Source organism: Arachis hypogaea, chromosome 14 (assembly GCF_003086295.3).
Source record: "Arachis hypogaea cultivar Tifrunner chromosome 14, arahy.Tifrunner.gnm2.J5K5, whole genome shotgun sequence".
Classification (NCBI taxonomy): domain Eukaryota; kingdom Viridiplantae; phylum Streptophyta; class Magnoliopsida; order Fabales; family Fabaceae; genus Arachis; species Arachis hypogaea.
The window spans coordinates 85,935,682-85,948,892 of record NC_092049.1 but is presented as its reverse complement, the minus strand read 5'-3'; the positions used below and the strand labels follow the sequence as shown (position 1 = coordinate 85,948,892).

At 40.1% G+C, this 13,211-nt stretch overlaps 1 non-coding gene across 1 annotated transcript; it reads right to left on the bottom strand.

Moving 5' to 3' along the window:
• Window positions 1-3,685: 3,685 nt before the first annotated feature.
• LOC112746657 (small nucleolar RNA R71) lies at window positions 3,686-3,793 on the bottom strand. Its single transcript, XR_003174528.1, has one exon. It is a non-coding gene; the product is annotated as a small nucleolar RNA R71 (small nucleolar RNA).
• Between the last annotated feature and the right edge of the window lie 9,418 nt (window positions 3,794-13,211).

The following is a 13,211-nucleotide window of genomic DNA, read 5'->3' as shown; positions in this document are numbered from 1 at the left end:
GCAACACTCAAGCTCAGCCCAAGCACACACCAAGTGGGCCCCGGAAGTGGATTTATGCATCAATTACTTACTCATGTAAACCCTAGTAGCTAGTTTATTATAAATAGGACATTTTACTAGTCTTTTTGACAATCCTGGATTGTATTATTGATCCTGTGATCACGTTTTGGGGGCTGGCCATTCGGCCATGCCTGGACCTTTCACTTATGTATTTTCAACGGTAGAGTTTCTACACTCCATAGATTAAGGTGTGGAGCTCTGCTGTTCCTCAAAGATTAATGCAAAGTACTACTGTTTTCTATTCAATTCATCTTATTTCGCTTCTAAGATATTCATTCGCACTTCAACCTGAATGTGATGAACGTGACAATCATCATCATTCCTTATGAACGCGTGCCTGACAACCACTTCCGTTCTACCTTCGACTGAATGGGTATCTCTTAGATCTCCTAACCAGAATCTTCGTGGTGTAAGCTAGAATGATGGTGGCATTCAAGAGAATCCGGAAAGTCTAAACCTTGTCTGTGGTATTCCGAGTAAGATTCAATGAATGAATGACTGTGACGAGCTCCAAATTCGCGATTGCAGGGCGTTAGTGACAGACGCAAAAGGATAGTAAATCCTATTCCAGCATGATCGAGAACCGACAGATGAATAGCCGTGCCGTGACAGGGTGCGTTGACCATTTTCACTGAGAGGATAAGATGAAGCCATTGACAAGGGTGATGCCTCCAGACGATTAGTCGTGCTGTGACAGGGCATTGGATCATTTTCCCGAGAGATGACCGAAAGTAGCCATTGACAGTGGTGATGTATCACATAAAGCCAGCCATGGAAAGGAGTAAGACTGATTGGATGAAGATAGCAGGAAAGCAGAGGTTCAGAGGAACGAAAGCATCTCTATTCGCTTATCTGAAATTCTCACCAATGAATTACATAAGTATTTCTATCCCTATTCTATTAATTATTATTCGAAAACACCATTATCAATTTATATCTGCCTAACTGAGATTTGCAAGGTGAACATAGCTTGCTTCATACCAACAATCTTTGTGGGATTCGACCCTTACTCACGTAAGGTATTACTTGGACGACCCAGTGCACTTGCTGGTTAGTTACACGGAGTTGTGAACCATGGTCTTGGCATCATGTTTTTGGCGCCATTTTCAGGGAAAGAAAGAGCAATGAATTTTACATAATTAAAGTGTAATCACGATTCCGCGTACCAAGTTTTTGGCGCCGTTGCCGAGGATTGTTTGAGTTTGGACAACTGACGGTTCATCTTGTTGCTCAGATTAGGTAATTTTCTTTTTGTTTTGTTTTCAAAAATCTTTCAAAATTTTCTCCTTTGTTTTCGAAAAAAAAAATGTGTTTTCAAAAATTTTATTCAAAATTTTTAAGAATGAATTCTAGTGTTTCATGAAGCATGTGAAGCCTGGCTGGCTGTAAAGCCATGTCTAAATTTATTTGGACTGAGGCAGCAATTTGTTATCAAGAGCAAGCTAGTTGTTGCTAATCCACCTGCTGCTGTTCCTGATTCACCTGCTGAAGCTTGGCTGGCCATTGGCCATGTCTAGTGTTTTGGACCAGAGCTTTCATTGAAAGCTTGGCTGGCTAGTGAGCCATGTCTAATTCCTGGATTGAAGCTTTAGACTAAGAATGCAAGATTCCTGGAATTCATGTTAAAAAAAAAAATTTCGGAATCCTTATTTTTTCTTTTTCATATAATTTTCGAAAAAATCCAAAAAAAAATTAGAAAATAAAAAAATCAAAAACATTTTTTGTGTTTCTTGTTTGAGTCATGAGTCATGTCATAAGTTTGGTGTCATTTGCATGTGCATCTTGCATTTTTCGAAACTTTCATGCATTCATAGTGTTCTTCATGATCTTCAAGTTGTTCTTGGTAAGTCTTCTTGTTTGATCTTGATGATTTTTTGTTTTGTGTTGTATGGTGTTTTTCATATGCATTCTTGAATTCTTAGTGCGTAAGCATTAAAGAATTCTAAGTTTGGTGTCTTGCATGTTTTCTTTGCATTAAAAATTTTTCAAAATTGTGTCTATGATGTTCATCTTGACATTCAAAGTGTTCTTGGTGTTCATCTTGACATTCATAGCATCCTTGCATGCATTCATTGTTTTGATCTAAAAATTTCATGCATTGCATCATTTTCATGTTCTTCTCTCTCCTCATTAAAAATTCAAAAATCAAAAAAAAAAAAATATCTTTCTCTTTTTCTCATCATCAAATTCGAAAATTTGAATTGACTTTTTCAAAATTTTTAAAATCTAGTTGTTTCTTATGAGTCAAATCAAATTTTCAATTTGAAAATCTTATCTTTTTTAAAATCTTTTTCAAAAATCATACCTTTTTCATTATTTTCGAAAAATTCAAAAATCTTTTTTAAAATATTTTTCAAAACTCTTTTTCTTATCTTTATCAAAATTTTCAAAAATAATATTAACAATTAATGTTTTGATTCAAAAATTTCAAGTTTTTTACTTGCTTGTTAAGAAAGATTCAAACTTTAAGTTCTAGAATCATATCTTGTGATTTCTTGTGAATCAAGTCATTAATTGTGATTTTAAAAATCAAATCTTTTTCAAAACTAATTCCTATCATATGTTTTCAAAATATCTTATTATCTTATCTTTTTCAAAAATCTAATTTCAAAATATCTTTTCCAACTTCCTAACTTCTCATCTTTTCAAAATTTGTTTCAATTAACTAACTAACTTTTTGTTTGTTTCTTAACTTTTTCAAAACTACCTAACTAACTCTCTCTCTCTAATTTTCGAAAATATCTTCCCTCTTTTTCAAAAATTTCTTTTTAATTAACTAATTATTCTTATTTTTATTTTTGATTTTAAAAATTTTCGAAAAATACTAACATTTTCAAAAACCATTTTCGAAAATCACTAACTCTTTTTCAAAAATATTTTTCGAAAATTCTCCCTCTCCCATCTTATTCTATTTATTCATTCATTTACTAACATCTCATCTCACATCTCAACCCTCCTCACAGTTGTGTTTCTTCCATTACATTACATTCTTTGTCTCCCCCTCTTCTTCTACTCACACAGGGATCCCTATACTGTGGTATAAAGGATCTCTATTATTATTATTATTTTTCTGTGCCCTCTTCTTTGTCATATGAGCAGGAGCAAGGATAAGAACATTCTTGTGGAAGCAGATCCAGAACCTGAAAGGACTCTAAAAAGGAAACTAAGAGAAGCTAAAATACAACAATCCAGAGATAACCTTTCAGAAATTTTCGAACAGGAAGAGGAGATGGCAGCCGAAAATAATAATAATGTAAGGAAGATGCTTGGTGACTTTACTGCACCTAATTCCAATTTACATGGAAGAAGCATCTCCATTCCTGCCATTGGAGCAAACAACTTTGAGCTGAAACCTCAATTAGTTTCTCTGATGCAGCAGAACTGCAAGTTTTATGGACTTCCATCTGAAGATCCTTTTCAGTTCTTAACTGAGTTCTTGCAGATATGTGATACTGTTAAGACTAATGGAGTAGATCCTGAAGTCTACAGGCTCATGCTTTTCCCTTTTGCTGTAAGAGACAGAGCTAGATTATGGTTGGATTCTCAACCCAAAGACAGCCTGAACTCTTGGGATAAGCTGGTCACGGCTTTCTTAGCCAAGTACTTTCCTCCTCGAAAGCTGAGCAAGCTTAGAGTGGATGTTCAAACCTTCAGACAAAAAGAAGGTGAATCCCTCTATGAAGCTTGGGAGAGATACAAAGGACTGACCAAAAAGTGTCCTTCTGACATGCTTTCAGAATGGACCATCCTGGATATATTCTATGATGGTCTGTCTGAGTTATCCAAGATGTCATTGGACACTTCTGCAGGTGGATCCATTCACCTAAAGAAAACGCCTGCAGAAGCTCAAGAACTCATTGACATGGTTGCAAATAATCAGTTCATGTACACTTCTGAAAGGAATCCTGTGAACAATGGGACGCCTATGAAGAAGGGAGTTCTTGAAGTTGATACTCTGAATGCCATATTGGCTCAGAATAAAATATTGACTCAGCAAGTCAATATGATCTCTCAGAGTCTGCATGGAATGCAAGCTGCATCCAACAGTACTCAAGAGGCATCTTCTGAAGAAGAAGCTTATGATCCTGAAAACCCTGCAATAGCAGAGGTAAATTACTTAGGTGAACCTTATGGAAACACCTATAACTCATCATGGAGAAATCATCCAAATTTCTCATGGAAGGATCAAAAGCCTCAACAAGGCTTTAATAATGGTGGAAGAAACAGGTTTAACAATAATAAACCTTTTCCATCATCCACTCAGCAACAGATAGAGAACTCTGAACAAAATACTTCTAATTTGGCAAACTTAGTCTCTGATCTGTCTAAGGCCACTGTAAGTTTCATGAATGAAACAAGATCTTCCATTAGAAATCTAGAAGCACAAGTGGGCCAGCTGAGTAAAAGGATCACTGAAATCCCTCCTAGTACTCTCCCAAGCAATACAGAAGAGAATCCAAAAGGAGAGTGCAAGGCCATTGACATAAGCACCATGGCCGAACCTGTGAGGAGAGGAGAGGACGTGAATCCCAAGGAGGAAGACCTCCTGGGACGTCCAGTGATCAATAAGGCGCTTCCCTCTGAGGAACCAAAGGACTCTGAGGCTCATCTAGAGACCATAGAGATTCCATTGAACCTCCTTATGCCTTTCATGAGCTCTGATGAGTATTCCTCTTCTGAAGAGAATGCGGATGTTACTAAAGAGCAAACTGCCAAGTTTCTTGGTGCAATCATGAAGCTGAATGCCAAATTATTTGGCATTGATGCTTGGAAAGTTGAACCTCCCTTGTTCATCAATGAACTAAGTGATCTGGATCAACTGACATTGCCTCAGAAGAGACAGGATCCTGGAAAGTTCATAATACCTTGTACTATAGACACCATAATCTTTAAGGCTCTGTGTGACCTTGGTTCAGGGATAAACCTCATGCCCCTCTCTGTAATAGAGAAACTGGGAATCTATGGGGTGCAAGCTGCTAAAATCTCATTAGAGATGGCAGACAATTCAAGAAAACAGGCATATGGACAAGTAGAGGTCGTATTAGTAAAGGTTGAAGGTCTTTACATCCCTGCTGATTTCATAGTCCTGGATACTGGAAAGGAAGAGGATAAATCCATCATCCTAGGAAGACCTTTCCTGGCCACAGCAAGAGCTGTGATTGATGTTGACAGAGGTGAGCTAGTCCTTCAATGGAATGAGGACTCCCCTTGTGTTTAAAACTCAAGGATCTCCCTCTGCAACCATGGAGAGGAAGCATGAAAAGCTTCTCTCAAAGCAGAGTCAACCCAAGCCCCCACAGTCAAACTCTAAGTTTGGTGTTAGGAGGCCACAACCAAACTCTAAGTTTGGTGTTGAACTCCCATATCCAAACTCTAAGTTTGGTGTTGGAGAGTTTCAACAATGCTCTGAACATCTGTAAGGCTCCATGAGAGCCCACTGTCAAGCTATTGACATTAAAGAAGCGCTTGTTGGGAGGCAACCCAATGTTTATTTATCTAATTTTTATTTTTATTATTTTTCATGTCTTTATAGGTTCATGATCATGTGGAGTCACAAAATAAATAGAAAAATTGAAAATAGAATCAAAAACAGTAGAAGAAAAATCACACCCTGGAGGAGCATCTGTCTGGCGTTCAGCGCCAGAACAGAGCATGGTTCTGGCGCTGAACGCCCAAAATGGGCAGCTTCTGGGCGCTGAACGCCAGAACAGGCATGGTTCTGGCATTCAACACCAGAAATGGCACACAAATGGGCATTGAACGCCCAAAATGGCCACCAACCTGGCGCTGAACGCCCAGAGTTGTATGCAAAGGCATTTTTACATGCCTAATGGGTGCAGGGATGTAAATCCTTGAACACCTCAGGATCTGTGGACCCCACAGGATCCACTCAGGATCTGTGGACCCCACAGGATCCCAACCTACCTTCACTTACTTCTTCTCACCACTCTCTTTCACACAACCCCATAAACACTCTTCCCCAAAAACCCTTCACCAATCACCTCAATCTCTCTTCCCCATCACCTCTTCACCACTCACATCCATCCACTCTTCCCCATAAACCTACCTCATAAACCCCACCTACCTTCAAAATTCAAAACCAATTTCCCACCCAAACCCACCCATATGGCCGAAACCTTCCCCCCCTCCCTTCCCTATATAAAGCCCTCCATTCTTCTTCAAATTCACACAACACAACCCCTCTACACCCTTCTTGGCCGAACCACATCACTTTCTCCCTCTCCTCCATTTCTTCTTCTTCTTCATCTATTCTTTCTCCTCTTGCTCGAGGGCGAGCAAAATTCTATGTTTGGTGTGGTAAAAGCATAAGCTTTTTGTTTTTCCATTACCATTGATGGCACCTAAGACCGGAAAATCCTCTAGAAAGGGGAAAGGGAAGACAAAAGCTTCCACCTCCGAGTCATGGGAGATGGAAAGGTTCATCTCCAAAGCCCATCAAGACCACTTCTATGATGTTGTGGCCAAGAAGAAGGTGATCCCTGAGGTCCCTTTCAAACTCAAAAGAAATGAGTATCCAGGGATCCGACATGAAATTCAAAGAAGAGGTTGGAAAGTTCTAACAAATCGCATCCAACAAGTCGGCATCCTAATGGTTCAAGAGTTCTATGCTAATGCATGGATCACCAAGAACCATGATCAAAGTAAGAACCCGGATCCAAAGAACTATGTTACAATGGTTCGGGGGAAATACTTAGATTTTAGTCCGGAGAATGTGAGGTTGGCGTTTAACTTGCCCATGATGCAAGGAGATGAACGCCCCTACACTAGAAGGGTCAACTTTAATCAAAGGTTGGACCAAGTCCTTATGGACATATGTGTAGAAGGAGCTCAATGGAAGATTGACTCCAAAGGCAAGCCGGTTCAACTAAGATGATTGGACCTCAAGCCTATAGCTAGAGGATGGTTGGAGCTCATTCAATGCTCAATCATTCCCACTAGCAACCGGTCTGAAGTTACTATAGACCGGGCCATCATGATCCATAGCATCATGATTGGAGAAGAGGTGGAAGTTCATGAGATTATACCTCAAGAACTCTACAAGGTGGCTGACAAGTCCTCCACTATGGCAAGGTTAGCCTTTCCTCACCTCATCTGCCACCTATGCAATTCGGCTGGGATTGACATAGAGGGAGATATCCTCATTAAAGAGGACAAGCCCATCACTAAGAAAAAGATGGAGCAAGCAAGAGAGCCCATTCATGGAGCTCAAGAGGCGTATGAAGCTCATCACCATGAGATCCCGGAGATGCCTCAAATGCACTTTCCTCCACAAAACTATTGGGAGCAAATCAACACCTCCCTAGGAGAATTGAGTTCCAATATGGGACAACTAAGGGTGGAACATCAAGAGCACTCCATCATGCTTCATGAAATTAGAGAAGATCAAAAAGCAATGAGGGAGGAGCAACAAAGACAAGGAAGAGACATAGAAGAGCTCAAGGACATCATTGGTTCCTCAAGAAGGAAACGCCACCATCACTAAGGTGGATTCATTCCTTGTTCTTGTTTCTTCTGTTTTTCGTTTCTATGTTATGTGCTTATCTGTGTTTGTGTCTTCATTACATGATCATTAGTAGTTAGTAACTATGTCTTAAAAGTTATGAATGTCCTATGAACCCATCACCTCTCTTAAATGAAAAATGTTTTAATTCAAAAGAACAAGAAGTACATGAGTTTCGAATTTATCCTTGAACTTAGTTTAATTATATTGATGTGGTGACAATGCTTCTTGTTTTCTGAATGTATGCTTGAACAGTGCATATGTCTTTTGAAGTTGTTGTTTAAAAATGTTAAATATGTTGGCTCTTGAAAGAATGATGACTAGGAGACATGTTATTTGATAATCTGAAAAATCATAAAAATGATTCTTGAAGTAAGAAAAAGCAGCAAAGAACAAAGCTTGCAGAAAAAAAAAATAGGCGAAAAAAATTAGAAAGAAAAAGAAAAAGCAAGCAGAAAAAGCCAAAAGCTCTTAAAACCAAGAGGCAAGAGCAAAAAGCCAATAACCCTTAAAACCAAAAGGCAAGGGCAATAATAAAAAGGATCCTAAAGCTTTGAGCATCAGTGGATAGGAGGGCCTAAAAGGAATAAAATCCTGGTCTAAGCGGCTAAACCAAGCTGTCCCTAACCATGTGCTTATGGCGTGAAGGTGTCAAGTGAAAACTTGAGACTGAGCGGTTAAAGTCAAGGTCCAAAGCAAAAAAAGAGTGTGCTTAAGAACCCTGGACACCTCTAATTGGAGACTTTAGCAAAGCTGAGTCACAATCTGAAAAGGTTCACCCAATTATGTGTCTGTGGCATTTATGTATCCAGTGGTAATACTGGAAAACAAAGTGCTTAGGGCCACGGCCAAGACTCATAAAGAAGCTGTGTTCAAGAATCATCATACTGAACTAGGAGAATCAATAACACTATCTGAACCCTGAGTTCCTATAGATGCCAATCATTCTGAATCTCAATGGATAGAGTGAGATGCCAAAACTATTCAAGAGGCAAAAAGCTATAAGTCCCGCTCATATGATTGAAGCTATGTTTCATTGATAGTTTGGAATTTATAGTATATTCACTTCTTTTTATCCTAATTGATTTTCAGTTGCTTGGGGACAAGCAACAATTTAAGTTTGGTGTTGTGATGAGCGGATAATTTATACGCTTTTTGACATTGTTTTTAGTATGTTTTTAGTAGGATCTAGTTACTTTTAGGGATGTTTTCATTAGTTTTTATGTTAAATTCACATTTCTAGACCTTACTATGAGTTTGTGTGTTTTTCTGCGATTTCAGGTATTTTCTGGCTGAAATTGAGGGACTTGAGCAGAAATCAGATTCAGAGGTTGAAGAAGGACTGCTGATGCTGTTGGATTCTGACCTCCCTACACTCAAAGTGGATTTTCTGGAGCTACAGAACTCGAAATGGCGCGCTTCCAATTGCATTGGAAAGTGAACATCCAGGGCTTTCCAGCAATATATAATAGTCCATACTTTGGCCAAGAATAGATGACGTAAACTGGTGTTCAACGCCAGCTTTCTGCCCAAATCTGGCGTCCAGCGCCAGAAAAGGAGCCAAAACCAGAGTTGAACGCCCAAACTGGCACAAAAGCTGGCGTTCAACTCCAAGAAGGACCTCTACACGTGCAACACTTAAGCTCAGCCCAAGCACATACCAAGTGGGCCCCGGAAGTGGATTTATGCATCAATTACTTACTCATGTAAACCCTAGTAGCTAGTTTATTATAAATAGGACATTTTACTAGTCTTTTGACAATCCTGGATTGTATTATTGATCCTGTGATCACGTTTTGGGGCTGGCCATTCGGCCATGCCTGGACCTTTCACTTATGTATTTTCAACGGTAGAGTTTCTACACTCTATAGATTAAGGTGTGGAGCTCTGCTGTTCCTCAAAGATTAATGCAAAGTACTACTGTTTTCTATTCAATTCATCTTATTTCGCTTCTAAGATATTCATTCGCACTTCAACCTGAATGTGATGAACGTGACAATCATCATCATTCCCTATGAACGCATGCCTGACAACCACTTCCATTCTACCTTCGACTGAATGGGTATCTCTTAGATCTCCTAACCAGAATCTTCGTGGTGTAAGCTAGAATGATGGCGGCATTCAAGAGAATCCGGAAAGTCTAAACCTTGTCTATGGTATTCCGAGTAGGATTCAATGAATGAATGACTGTGACGAGCTCCAAACTCGTGATTGCAGAGCGTTAGTGACAGACGCAAAAGGATAGTAAATCCTATTCCAGCATGATCGAGAACCGACAGATGAATAGTCGTGCCGTGACAGGGTGCGTTGACCATTTTCACTGAGAGGATAAGATGAAGCCATTGACAAGGGTGATGCCTCCAGACGATTATCCGTGCCGTGACAGGGCATTGGATCATTTTCCCGAGAGATGACCGAAAGTAGCCATTGACAGTGGTGATGTATCACATAAAGCCAGCCATGGAAAGGAGTAAGACTGATTGGATGAAGATAGCAGGAAAGCAGAGGTTCAGAGGAACGAAAGCATCTCTATTCGCTTATCTGAAATTCTCACCAATGAATTACATAAGTATTTCTATCCCTATTCTATTAATTATTATTCGAAAACACCATTATCAATTTATATCTGCCTAACTGAGATTTGCAAGGTGACCATAGCTTGCTTCATACCAACAATCTCCGTGGGATTCGACCCTTACTCACGTAAGGTATTACTTGGACGACCCAGTGCACTTGCTGGTTAGTTACACGGAGTTGTGAACCATGGTCTTGGCATCATGTTTTTGGCGCCATTTTCAGGGAAAGAAAGAGAAATGAATTTTACATAATTAAAGTGTAATCACGATTCCGCGTACCAGTCAGCAAGGTGACGATCAAACTTACCGTCCGATCATGATAAAATCGACAAAGTTATAAAAAGTAATCCAATAAGCTGAGGCCTGGCCAGCCCTGACTAAAAAATGGATTACTAGAAATAACTTAAGAACGAACCGACCTAAGGAAGTCGGAACCAATCGACCAAAACGATGAAAAGTTATAAAAAGTAATCCTTAGAAAGAGGCCTGACGAGGTCTAAGAAAAAATGGATTGCTATAACTTGGGATGGACCGACATGAAGAAGTTGGACCAGACCGATCAAAACAACAAAAACTTAAAAAAAGTAATTCATAGAAAGAGGCCTGATCAGCCCTTATCAAAAGTGGATTACTAGAAATAACTTAGAAACGACCGACATGAAGAAGTCGGCCCAAAGCAGTTAAAGCTACAGAGTTATAAATAGTAAATCCATAAAATAGAGATCCGACGAGATCCAAATTAAAAATGGATTACTAAAAATAACTCACAAGATTCAACGAAAGAAGTCAACCGGCAGAAGGCATGGGCTAGAAGGGACACAGCCTGACCCAAAGAAAGCCACGACCTCTCCCAAAACCAATTCACAAGTGTTCTATGAAGAAACAGTCAAACAAGGCTAGCCTCAAAAGGTCACTTCAACCAAAACACTAAGGAAATCAAAAAAGAGCTCGGACAGCAAAAAGTTCCAGCACTCTTAAAGATTCCTGGAAATGCCAAAAGATTGCAAACAATCATATCATGAGGAAACAAAACTACTATAATCAGCACTCAAAAGGCCACCCAAAAAGTGACCTCAAGAGTTGGAAAATATTTGTTTTTCCAAATAAAGTTGCTAAGAAAAGCAACTAAAATATCCAAACAAAACACAAGTTATCAAAATAAGAGTTGAAGAGCCCACAGGATGGGCTATACAGAACAGATTAAAAAAAGCTACAAAGGATTTAAAGATTCTCCAGTGGCGGCGTCTTGAGGCGAAGGAGGACGAGTCTGAAGGGGGACAGCATCAACGGTCCCATCTGATCGGTTCAGGATCTAAACATCAGGATCCGACTCAGGGTGGCCGACCTCAGCTGCAGGAGTTGGAGAAGTCGGGGCAACAGAAACCTTGGTGGATGGCACAGGAGGTGGATCTATATCATCATCATCTTCATCCGGGGCAAGGACAATTTTTCTATTTTCCACAATATTGTCCAAACTGAAGAGAGACAGGTTGAGCTCAGGAGCAAGAACTCGGACCTGGTCCTTCAAGTTCTCATAAGCAGAAGTCACACTGCCCACGAGACGGCCCAGAAGCTCGGCATAATCAGCCCGGGCAGATTCCAAACTCTCCCTGAGCTCTATCATCTCACCATAAGTCCGGACATAGCTATCTTTATATTGCTGCGCCATATCCTCAACCAGCTTTACAGAAGCCACTGCAGCAGTAGCCTGAGTCTTCTCACCTTCCAACTCTTATTCCAGCTTTGCCACCTTCACCTTAAGTTCCTCCTTTAACCCCTTGATCCTATCATATTCCGACTTGGCCTCCTCCATGAAAGCTTTTGTTGCACGAACCGGAAGATCCTGGGCAGTTCAAAATAAGGCTGCTCCCATGTGTGCCATCTTAATACTGCTCTGGGTAATGAAATCCAGATGACAAAGAATGGATACATCATCAGTAGGAATAACACCATAAGGAGCAATTTGTTGATGAACGCAACAGCATCAAAGTCGGGGGCATCCAAATTAAAGGGTTCATCAGTCCTCTGTCTTTTTGGAGGAGGCCCGGCAGTGGGAGAAGAGGTAGCAGCAGAAGTTTGGGGAGGGTCAATCAAATGGACCTGGGAAGTAGGTATCACCCTCCTCGGCCCAGAAGTGCTCAAGATTGGCTTCTTAGGAGGAACCTAAGAAGATCCTTCCCCAGCGGCCTTAGCCGAGATGTTTTGGACAGCTGTAGGTTTCCTTGCCTTCTTAAAGGCTTTCATGGAATCATTAGTCTTCGTCATCTCTGAAAAAAACAAAAGGGGATTAGCAAAAGACAAGTTACATATCGGAAGAAAAGAAACAAACTAACAAAGACAAACAAGTAAAAATAAGTCAACCACTACCTAGCTCAGCTCGGAGAAGTGAGGGATCCCCTAAAAACTTCTTAGTATCGAGATGAGGAGGTTGCCCCCAATTCTCCTCTAACACATTCACAAAGGCCTGTTCAACCTCATCCAGCATCTCCCACGAATATCGAGAGACTACAACATTCTTTTGCCAACATAAGGGGAAGGCAGGTTCATTATTCGACTCCAAGAAAAACGGCCGAGCTCCTTCAACAGCTCGGACCTTAAAGTAATAATTCTTAAAGTCCCTAAAAGACTCGTCATACATGGAAAAAACTTTCTTTCCCTGGACAGATTGGAAGGAAATCCAAGAAGCTTTCTTTTTTGAAGAGACCCCAGGCTTAGTCAAAACAAAAAGGTAAAGAAAGAGAGTTTGAGAAGGCTTGACATCCAATTCTTGGCAAAGGAACTGAAAAATCTTAATAAAGCCCCATGAGTTTGGATGGAGCTGGGACGGAGCTACATTACATGACCACAGTGTAACGACCCAACTCCCAGTATGCCATGGTCATACAAGAAGCTAAGTGTTACTAACTTGTCCTTCTTAACTATTATCTATGGTTTAATATATGAGCCTGTGCCTTGTTAGAACGTTGCCAATTTTACGAGTAACCTTTTTTTTTATTCGCTGCGGATGATAATGTAAAATAAACAAGTATACATTGAGAGCAATAAAAGCAAGC